General features: G+C 41.7%; 1 non-coding gene across 1 annotated transcript; it reads left to right on the top strand.

Annotated features, from left to right (window-relative positions):
• Positions 1 to 4,054: 4,054 nt before the first annotated feature.
• Positions 4,055 to 4,161, top strand: LOC133309387 (small nucleolar RNA R71). The gene has a single exon (XR_009751320.1). It is a non-coding gene; the product is annotated as a small nucleolar RNA R71 (small nucleolar RNA).
• Positions 4,162 to 10,429: the final 6,268 nt, after the last annotated feature.

Genomic DNA, 10,429 nt, shown 5'->3' with positions numbered 1-10,429 from the left:
ATTAAAACTCATGATCCAAGTTGATGAAGCTTACCCAAGCTCAAAACAGAGCAACAATGGCTCTTGGAGCTCACACAACAGCCCTACAAGTTTAGACTTCCAAGGCAAACGAAAATGGCACACCAAAGGTTGGTTCTTTGCACAAAAGATGACTCATTGGAGCTCAAAGTGCCATCACAAAAGTTCTCACCACTCAGCCAGAAAGTCCAGCTCCAAGACTCAAAAAAAACATAACACCAACTCAGAAGCAAAGCCTTTCACTCACTCCCAATGATCCCCTTCACTCACACAAGGTATTTGGTGAAGATTCAATGGAATAAATGACCTTTAGGCTCACACTATGAAGAAGAGAAGACAATGGAACAGTATGAGAGTGCTGGTCAGCCTCCAATCTACGTAGAACATAAGGCTTCCTACGGTTTAGTGCCAAAATGAGCATATATATAGGCAGTTTAAGTTAAAACGCACAGTATTAGTGCTAATTGCTACGCTTAACATTTTAATCCCAAACTTAGGATTATGAACGTACTCATTTTTCTAAGATTTATCATATTTTTATTTTATTTTTCGTAGCATTTTTCTGGTACCTGCTTTTACATAGCCAGTATCAGTTCTGGCACTAGTTCTCATTATTTTGAACTGAAACTTGACATACTAGTCCTATATATTATTCTAGTGACATATACACACTTTTCATAATTTTTCGGGATACTTCATCGGTACGCATTTATACCGAGTAACAGAATCGGTATCTGCACTTTTCGTCAGAAAAATGACTTTCAACCTTATTAATTACTTTCTATAATTATTTAAACCTTCTCATAATTATTAGGGTAAATTATGGAATTATTTTCTAATTCTCAATATTATTTAATAAATTTCCTTAATTAACGGTGCGTGTTCTAACATTCACCCCACCTTTTTAAGGATTTTGTGCTCAATATCAAAAACATACATGTCCTCAAAATCTCCAGTGGACGATGCTTGACATCATAGTAACTCTTATGGCGATTCTGCGTCTACGTCAGCTTTTCTCTGATCAACTGGATCTGCTGGGTAGTATCTTGGACAAAGTTCGAGCCAAACAACTCCTTATCTCCAACCTCAGACCAACAGGTAGGAGTCCGACACCTCCTACCATACAGCGCCTCGTAGGGTGCCATGTCCAGGCTAGCATGGAAACTGTTGTTGTACAAAAACTCAACCAATGGCAGGTACCTATCCCATGTTGAACCCTGCTCCAAGTGCAAGCCTTCAACATGTCCTCCAATGTCTGGATGGTCCGCTCAGTCTGTCCGTCAGTCTGAGGGTGATAGGCAGTACACAATCTCAACTGCGTACCAAAAGCTTCCTGCAACGCCTCCCAGAATCGAGAAGTGAACTTCGGGTCCCTATCATTGATGATACTCTCGCGCACCCCGTGAAGCCTCACAATCTCGCGAACGTATAGTCTGGCTAACTGCTCAGTAGTGAAGCTCACCTTCACCGAAAGAAAGTGGGAAAACCCACAACGAAGTCCATGGAAATGCTATCCCATTTCCATTTCGGAATCCCAAGAGGTTGAAGTTTACCAGACGGCTTCTGGTGTTCTATCTTCACCTTTTGGCAAACCAAGCACTTGGACACATAGACATCTACGTCCTTCTTCATGCCCGGCCACCAGTAATTCCTCTTCAGGTTCTGATACATCTTTGTAGCACCAGGGTGGACCGTAAACTGGCCCTTATGAGCCTCTGTCATCACCTCAACAGTCCAAGGACCTCGAGGAACCGCAATCCTCTTATGGTAGGTCAACAAACCATCCTCATTCCAAGACACTCCGTCTTGGTTCTTCATATAATCTAGGAACTCTCTCTGCACTTGTGCCTCTTTGATCTTTTCCATGAGCTCGTTCTCAACTTGCACGGTTTCCATTTCGAGAAATGCACCCCCAAACAAAGAGGTCACCATCAGATCTCGAAACTGCTCAATAATATCGTAATCACCCATGGTCAAACTGGATAGACTCACGGATTTCCGACTCAAAGCATCAGCTACCACATTGGCCTTGCCAGGATGGTACTTCAACTCAAAGTCGTAGTCCTTCGGATACTCCATCCATCTTCTCTGTCTCATGTTCATCTCCTTCTGATCAAACAGGTACTTCAAACTCTTATGATCACTGAACACGGCAAACTTCATGCCATAGAGATGATGCCTCCAAACCTTGAAAGCAAACACGATAGCAGCTAACTGCAAATCATGAGTCAGGTAGTTCTCCTCATGAGGCTTCAACTGCTTCAAAGCATAGGCAATCACCTTGCCCAACTGCATTAACACACAGCCAAGGCCCTTTCCGGAGCCGTTGGTGTACAGCTCAACTTCCTCAGCAGGATCAGGAAGGATCAACACAGGTGCCGTCGTCAGTCTCTCCTTCAACTCCTGAAAACATTCCTCACACTCGTGAGTCCACAAAATGGAGTCTCCTTTCCGGGTAAGGCGAGTCATTGGAAAAACCAACATGAAGAATCCCTTGATGAACCTCCGGTAGTAACCTGCCAAACCCAGAAAACTCCTCACTTCGATCACCGTCTTGGGCCTCTCCCAATAGAGCACGACCTCAATGTTGTTCGGATCCACTGCAACTCCCTCTGCAGAAATCACATGCCCAAGGAACTTCATATACTTGAGCCAAAACTCACATTTTGAAGGCTTAGCATAAAGCTTTTTCTCCTTCAGCACTTGCAACACAATCCTCAAGTGCTCTGCATGTTCTTCCTCCGTCTTGGAGTAAATCAAGATATCGTTGTTGGGTGGTTTGCTGATGGTGGAAAAAGATAAGTTCTAATGGGGGACGTTCCTCTTGTCTTTTCCTAATTAGATAAATGCATAAATAAATAAAAAGAAAAAGTAATTAAACTAACTAACTGTAATGTAATTCCCACGACTGAGAGGGAAGGAAACACATTAACTAAATACTATTTACTATAATTAAAAAAACTATAAATATCTATATTATTATTTATTATTATTATTATTTTATTTTTTTTATTTGGGCTTGTGTGGTCAGGGACCACCCCAAAACTACGTTCCTGGAACGGAACATACCTTATTTGAACTTTTTGGAGTGGAACATCAGACGTCCCCTCCTTTTTGGGAGCTATGTGGTTAAGAGTAACCACCCCAAAACTTTGCTCTTTGTCAGAGAGCAAATGAATCTACTGGGTTACCTTCCAGTCAGCGCTTAGTTTAATGTCTTTAGCTAGACATGGTACTTACCTCTCAAGTGGTTTCAGAAGTGGTTGAGGGAACTTCAGTGTCCCCTGGCAGTGATCCTGGTGTTCTTGTTTAAAGATTGGCAGCAATCTGTCCCAGATGGGACTCAATGTTCCTAACCACTGCATCATTCCTGGTGACATATTCTTTGACATAGCTTTCCAAAGTGTTGATGTGTTGGTCATCTCTGTGGAACGGAACATAATTGTTCCTCCTTGGTTCAAACGTTCCACTGCTGCTGCCTTGCTGATGCTGCTGCTGTTGAGTATTGTATGGTCTGTGGTTCATGGGTGGCCTCCATTGGGGGTTATGGTTATGATCTTTGGTGATAGTTCCTCCAGGATTTGAATTGGTATTGCATCCTGCTTGTTGATTGTCTCTGGTGAAGTTCTTGTTGCCAAAATTTTCTGCATAACACACCAATGCAGTGGATGGGCAATCTGTTAAGTCATGAAGGTCACCACAGGCTGAGCATGGTTCTGTTCCAGCTGCTATGAGTTCTAAGACTTCCATCCTTGGTGCTTCTTGGTCAGCTTTCAGGTTCTTTACTTCATTCATGAGTGAGGCTAGCTGGGCTTCCATGACAGTTTGTTTATTCAGTTCTAGCATGCCTGGCTTCCTTACTGGGTTCACTCTGTCTATTGGCCATTGGAGACATCTTTCAGCAGTTCCTTCTATGATTTCATACCTTGATTCAAGTGTTCCTGTAAAAAAATATCCTCCTGCAGCAAAATCTAAATGAGATTGAGAAGTATGGTCAAGTCCCTTATAAAACGATTGTAACACTCCCCATCTCTCTACCCCATGGTTTGGACATTTCCTGATGATGTCCTTGTATCTCTCCCATGCCTCATATAGATTCTCTCCATAAAACATTCTAAAGTTAGAGATTTCTGCTCTAACATCAGCTTGTCGAGACATGGGGAGAAACATCTCTATGAATTTGTTAGAGAGCTCTTCCCATGTGTGGATTGATCCAGGGGTGAGAGTTTTCATCCATGTTTTTGCTTTTAAGCCCAAGGAGTGAGGGAACAACCTCATTCTCATGTTTTCTTCTGTCACACCCTCAGCTTTGAAATTATCACAAATATCTTGGAATGTGGTGAGGTGTGTGTAAGGATCTTCTGCAGGGAGTCCATTGAAGATCCCTGCTTCCCTAATCATGTGAAACATGATAGGTTTCAGTTCAAAATTGGGTACTACAGGAGGGAGGATGACTCCCCTGTCTGGTCTGTTCCTGAAAGGAGCAGCCAAAGTTCTGAAATTTTGTTCAGGAGGAATATCTTCATTATTGTTATGATCAGCCATGTTTTCAAGAATTTCTTCCCTGAGATTCCTTCTTCTTCTATGAAGAGTACATTCTGGTTCAGGATCAAAGGGAAACTCAGGTACTTCACTGGAGTGGTTAGAGTCTGTTTCTGACTCTTCACTCATAAACCATAAACACAAATTATATATACAGCAGATTTAGTGAAAATAAAATAAAAGTAAAGTCAAATATACAGGGTATGTACTAAAAACAGTAAATAAGAACAAAATTTAGTGTTGTTATCCCTGGCAACGGTGCCAAAAACTTGTTGGGTGGTTTGCTGATGGTGGCAAAAGGTAAGTTCTAATGGAGGACGTTCCTCTATTCTAAACAGAACACAGATTCGCTTCCTTACTTTCAACCCAAGTGCGCAAGTGCACGCATCAAGTAATAAAGGGTGTATTAAGGCCCAGATTATCGTTCCCACGAGGATAGAACTCTAGATATTGTCTTATACTGTTTTATAAAGAATGAAAATGAAAAGAAAAGTTAGTGAATGAACTGTCTGGTCAAACGTTCCTTATTGTCTTGACAACGTTCCTCAGGAACAGTAAGTTCAATCTGATGACAAACAATTGCTCGATGCGTTATGTATGTGATCCTTCCTGATTAGAAGAAGGTGAGATAATATTCATTGGAGTTTGATAGATAAAAGCTTAAAATAAAGTATAAATATTTAAACAGAAATAACTATAATTAAGAGACAACAAGTGGATGGTTTTAAAACAGTTTAACAGAAGGAACGGATTCACTGCTCCATTCTTAAATAGCTATTTTCTCTACTCAAGACCTAGCACTTTTTGGCTTTGTCCCAGTTTCTTATCTGCCAACTCTAATTCCTCAGCTCATGGACTAGATGGCTCACAAGTTTCCATATTCCTATGGCTCCCTTGACTCCAACAGGTACTTAGTACAGAACCTTAAAATGGACGAGTTGGCCCCTTATTCCTAAGATGACCAGTAGTGTTTTTACCATGACACTACCTTCCCCAAATGGCTAAGCTGTCTGAAATCTCTTCCTTATGGAAGTTCCTTTCTCAGTATGTGTTCAATTTCCATTGATACACAATGAATATAGCTTACTTAGCCAAAGAAATACAAAAAGCTTCAGTCAATAGTTTTGAAAATAGTTCTTTAAGAGTTTTGCAGTTTATCCGTTCCACAGATAGTTCAGCCCATGGCTGATATTTGAAACATAATTATTCCAATCTGAAATCTCATAAACCCGAGATTCAGCTTAGAGATAACGAATGGAACGAAAAGAAGAAACACTTATATTAAATTAAAAGACAATTTACACAAAAACAGAAAATGGAGAAGGATGGTTTGATGCTCGTGAGGAGTCTTAAGGGTTGATACAGAGAAGAGAAAAGGGATTGTCACTTAGTTACAGTTACAACTTAAATAAAACTAAGCTACTACTACTACTAGATGATTTTCTTCCTTTAGGACTTCAATCCCTCCAGAATTCGATGATGTTTTTGTGTGTGTGACGTCCTATTTATAAGGAGAAGAGGAGTGGCAGTCTTGTAATTCCTTTGGAGCTAGGTTCTTGCGTGAAGGGACGTGGCGGTGGCAATAGAGTGTAGAAGATGTGCAATTTGCTGGATAAGACAGTGTTTGTTGATGATTAGTCGTTCTTTGCAGTTCTTCCAATGCCTTGCTTTCTTCTTTGGCCAATGAGAACTCTTGATTCTCTGCTCTTCACGTTTCTTGGTGCTTAGTTGGTGCACCGCTTCTGCTTTTCGAAGACTTTGTATCCACGTTTCCTGCAAAATTGCTTGGTCGAACTGAGAGTTGCTCGGGAATATTTCTTTCAGAGAGCAAGAGTGTAGAGTAGTAATCAGGATTGCCAACAGGAGCAATCTACTTTGACTAAGAGCAACCCTCTTCAACTATACGCAAGCGTACGTGTCAAGCAATATAGGGTATTATAGCCCCAGATTTATCGTCCTCAGGGAGCAGTTATGAAGTAAGAAGCGCTAAAGGAAACTTAATTTGTAAAATGGAGCAATAAAAGAAATCACTATTCTCAGCTAAGCTTCACAAAGAGCAATCTCTGGGAAGCTAGTTAAACAATGTTAACCATTCTGAACCAGATGAGAGCAGTGAATGACTTAGCATGGTCATTGAATAAAATGGCATCAATTGAAGTAACTTTAAGAGCAGTCAACGAAATGAAAGTAAGAGCATCAGCTAGTAAAACACATTTCAGTTATCGTGAGGAAAAGGTTGTGATAGGAATTGAGTTAAGATTAGTTTCAGAAAGAAAAAGATCAAGTAGGTGTTACGGGTTCCATGTTTTCATCCCTTTGGTTGACCCTGCCTGGTAGCATATTTTACAAGTGGATTTTGCTCCTTCCCTTGTTTTGCTATAGGTAAGCAGAGGGTAAGGCCTTACTCTCCACGTTACTCCATAGTACTTGGAGTTATATGCAAGGAAACCATGCTGCCTTCTCAAAAGAGCATGGATTCACATGGCAGTGCTCCCCATTCCAGGTGTTTATCCCTCCTTTCTTCAGGCTAAACTACCCCAGGATTTTGAGAATGCTCCACACGCCTTTGTCAGTGTTTCATCAATCGAGTGGTCCCGGGATGAGGTTGCCAGCCCAAAGGGTTTCACAAAATCAATAAATTAAACCCAAGAGCAACTCAAAATTCATTTATAAAATATGTGTTCCTTACAAAGCTATCCTAAGACAAAAGGGATTACTTCTATGGAACCCTCACCTACTTAGAGGAAGTTAGCTCCTAGTTAGCATTTTTACAAAGAAATAAGAAAACAAAGAGACAACCAGTCCTAGGATGGGTGCTGATCCTTTCCTTTATGAGGATTGCTTGTTCCTTTTATAGGGTTCTTCATTTGATCTCCATTGTTCCTTTCATCAAGGGTCATGCTTTGTCTAAATCCTCTTCAATGGTAGCTTTGCTTCTTGCCAGCTTGGCCTTAAATGGAAGTGGTCCCCCTTGCTTTTGGCTCCCTTTGGGAGTAGGAGTATCGGATTCAGGGCAGCACTTCCACCTTTTCTGTTGTAGCTGACGTGGCGGCTCCCCATTGCTCAGCTTCTTTGCTTTCGTACTGTAGCAGAGGCAGCACCTCCACCTTCTCTGCTGTAGCTGACGTGGCGGCTCCTCATTGCTTCCTTTGACTGCTGTTGTACTATAGCAGACTTCTTTTTCCTTTCTGCGCAACACTTCTTCTTCTCTCTTCATTTTGTGGTTCCTTTTGATGGGCCTTAGGTGTCTTGAACAAAGCAAACTAACCCAATAGTCATATGTGAAAAAGATAATGTTAAATTTGCTCCAGGTCTACCTTAACTCCCACTTTCGGCATTGCTCTGGTCCACTATTCAAAACAGTTGCTCTATATGAAAAGAAGAAGGTTGAAGGGAGTGATTTATAACCAAAACATGGGTTTTGTGGAAAAATTTACACTTAATGGGCCTCAACTCTTGAGGACTATCAACACCCCAAAACTAGATATTACTCGTCCCGAGTAATCCTTCACAACCAACAGTCTTCTTGTGGCAGGGTAATGCTCCTTGAGATTATCGATGAAGAGTTAACTTAACTCATTTCATTGCTTCATTAGAGCACTCATCTGACTTGTGAGTTTCACCAGCTTCATTGTGTGTGTGAACTCTTCCACTCTTTTAGTCAGTTTCCCACAGAGTTGCTTCCGGATTGAACTTTTTGGCTTGATTTCTTCTCTTACTTTCTAGCTCCCTTCTCTATTTCTTTCTTTTCAGGTCTTTTAACTGGAAGTCAATTACCCTTGTCTTTGCATAGGGCTGACCTTCAACAACATGCTCTTTGAGCGGCTCTTGCTCTCACCTTGATGACTTGAGCTCTTTGAGCGAAATTTTTGGAGCAGAGGAGCTGACCCTTTTTTTTAAAAAAAAAAAACAGGGGCAGAGTAATTTACTTAAATAGCCTGAAGTTCTTTCCTTGGTAACTCAATAAGTCCACTGAATAACAGAGTGTCCGATTTTTGGAGTGCTGCTTTTTGTGCATGGTGTTGCTCCAAATCAGAGTGATGCCCTATGTTGCTTTGTTAGAAACTGAAAACTCTTTAGGGCATCTCAATGAGCAGAATCCTGGGCAAAAAGAATCATTGAGTAGATCAGGACACTTAGGACTGTAAACTTAGCAAAAATTACAAACAATATTTTAAAAAAAATAAAACAGGGTGGCGAATCCCTGGTACACCACAGAAGTCATTTATCTAAGAGCAAAGTCAGTAACATTCCACCACAAAACTTTCAGGCATTCATTCCAACAGATTTAAACAAGTTAAAAAGGATAGGGAACGAATGAACCTAGGGTCACCATAGCGACCCTTAATGCTCTCCAGTTTCTTGTCTTGCTCCGCTAAACGGAGCATTTGTTATTGCTTCTGGAGGGAAGACATTTGGAAACGGTGGATATGGAGTTTGTCCCTTGAATTTTTCTCCCCAGTTACTGGCGAAGATTTGATCCCGAGCTCGGTAGTACAATCGGAGTTGAATTTCCTCCTCTTTGATTTTCATCAATTCATCTTTCAAGAGCCCGATCTCCTCCTTCCAGTCTTTCCTGCTTTTCTCGTGGGCTTGCTCCATTTCTTCCATTTTCTTGTTCATCATCTCTACTGCTTTCACCAGGTCTTTTACCGTGTTTTGCAAGGTTGAAGATCCCTCTCCTTCCTCAATCCTTTTTTTCTGCGGCAGTGGTCCAACATTTTTTATCTGGTCAAGTTCATTCTGCAGGGCCACCTTTTCTTTGTTGATGAGCAAGCTGGCTTCTTTCAGAGATTGCAGCTCCCTTCCAACTGTGTCTTCTAAGGCTTGCACTTGAGTGGCTAGAAGGTCTGCTCCGAGACCAAACATAGTTTGACATTGAGTCATGTCAGTTGTCTCGACTAGGAACTGCCTTCGTCCACCCCTTCCAGGAGCTCTCTTAAAGGGAAGTTTTTCCCTTCTTGGAGTTTTCTGAGGTTCTTCCTTCACATTCCCCGAAACTTCAGCTTCCTCTTCTTCCTCCTTTCCTTCTTTTTCTTCTTTCTCTTCTTTTTCTTCTTCCTCCTCACTTTCCAATCCTTCATTGTCTCTGATTCTTTTTATCGTGGACTGATCAATGTCCGACCCTTCTGGAATGATTTCATCCGAAATCGGGATGTTGGCCTTTAAACCAGCCCTCTTGCACATTTCAGTGACCAGACAAGGGAAAAAGAAGGGGGAGTTTCTTGGTGCATTTGCCACCAGTTGTTTGTAAACAATCCTCCCAACATCAAACTTCTTCTTAGTTAAGATGCAGAAGACCAGCACTGCTCTTTCCCAGTTCACTCTAGAGTCGTTGCTCACGGGAATCAGACGGGAGTTAATAAAATGCATCCATACCTTTGCTTCGAATTTGAGTTGCTTCCTAGGGATGGATTCCTTAGTTCCCCAGGTTGCTCCCTCTGAGTCTATTTCGTGGAGCACTTCTCCAGTTACGGCCTCATCCCCTCGACCAGCACAGTATCTATCGAACTCATCTTATTCGGCAGGAACTGAAGCAGTGTTGTATGCTTCTTTGATTTCTTTAGGGGAGAAGTCTACTTTCACGCCTCTGATGAGGAGTTTTGGAAGATCTTCTTTCTTCATTCCCTCCAAGAATACAGTCACGAACTCAGTGCGAGCTCTTGAGGGAGGCTCAATGAAGAGTTCCCAGTCCAGTTCTGCTATATCCTCGGTCAGCCATCGGTCGAGATCTCCGTGTTTGGAGCTACTGAGGACTATGCCCCGTTCTGGTATGACTGTACGGTCGACTGTGGTTTGCTCAGGTTTGAGCTTTTTCCCTGTTCGGGTCCTTTTCTTGGAGATAGAAGCAACATGTATAATGGCCTTT

This window comes from Gastrolobium bilobum, unplaced genomic scaffold (genome assembly GCF_033153095.1).
Source record: "Gastrolobium bilobum isolate Gb01-03AN ecotype WA unplaced genomic scaffold, APGP_CSIRO_Gbil_v1 utg8253, whole genome shotgun sequence".
Lineage (NCBI taxonomy): Eukaryota > Viridiplantae > Streptophyta > Magnoliopsida > Fabales > Fabaceae > Gastrolobium > Gastrolobium bilobum.
This window is presented reverse-complemented; position numbering and strand designations above follow the sequence as displayed.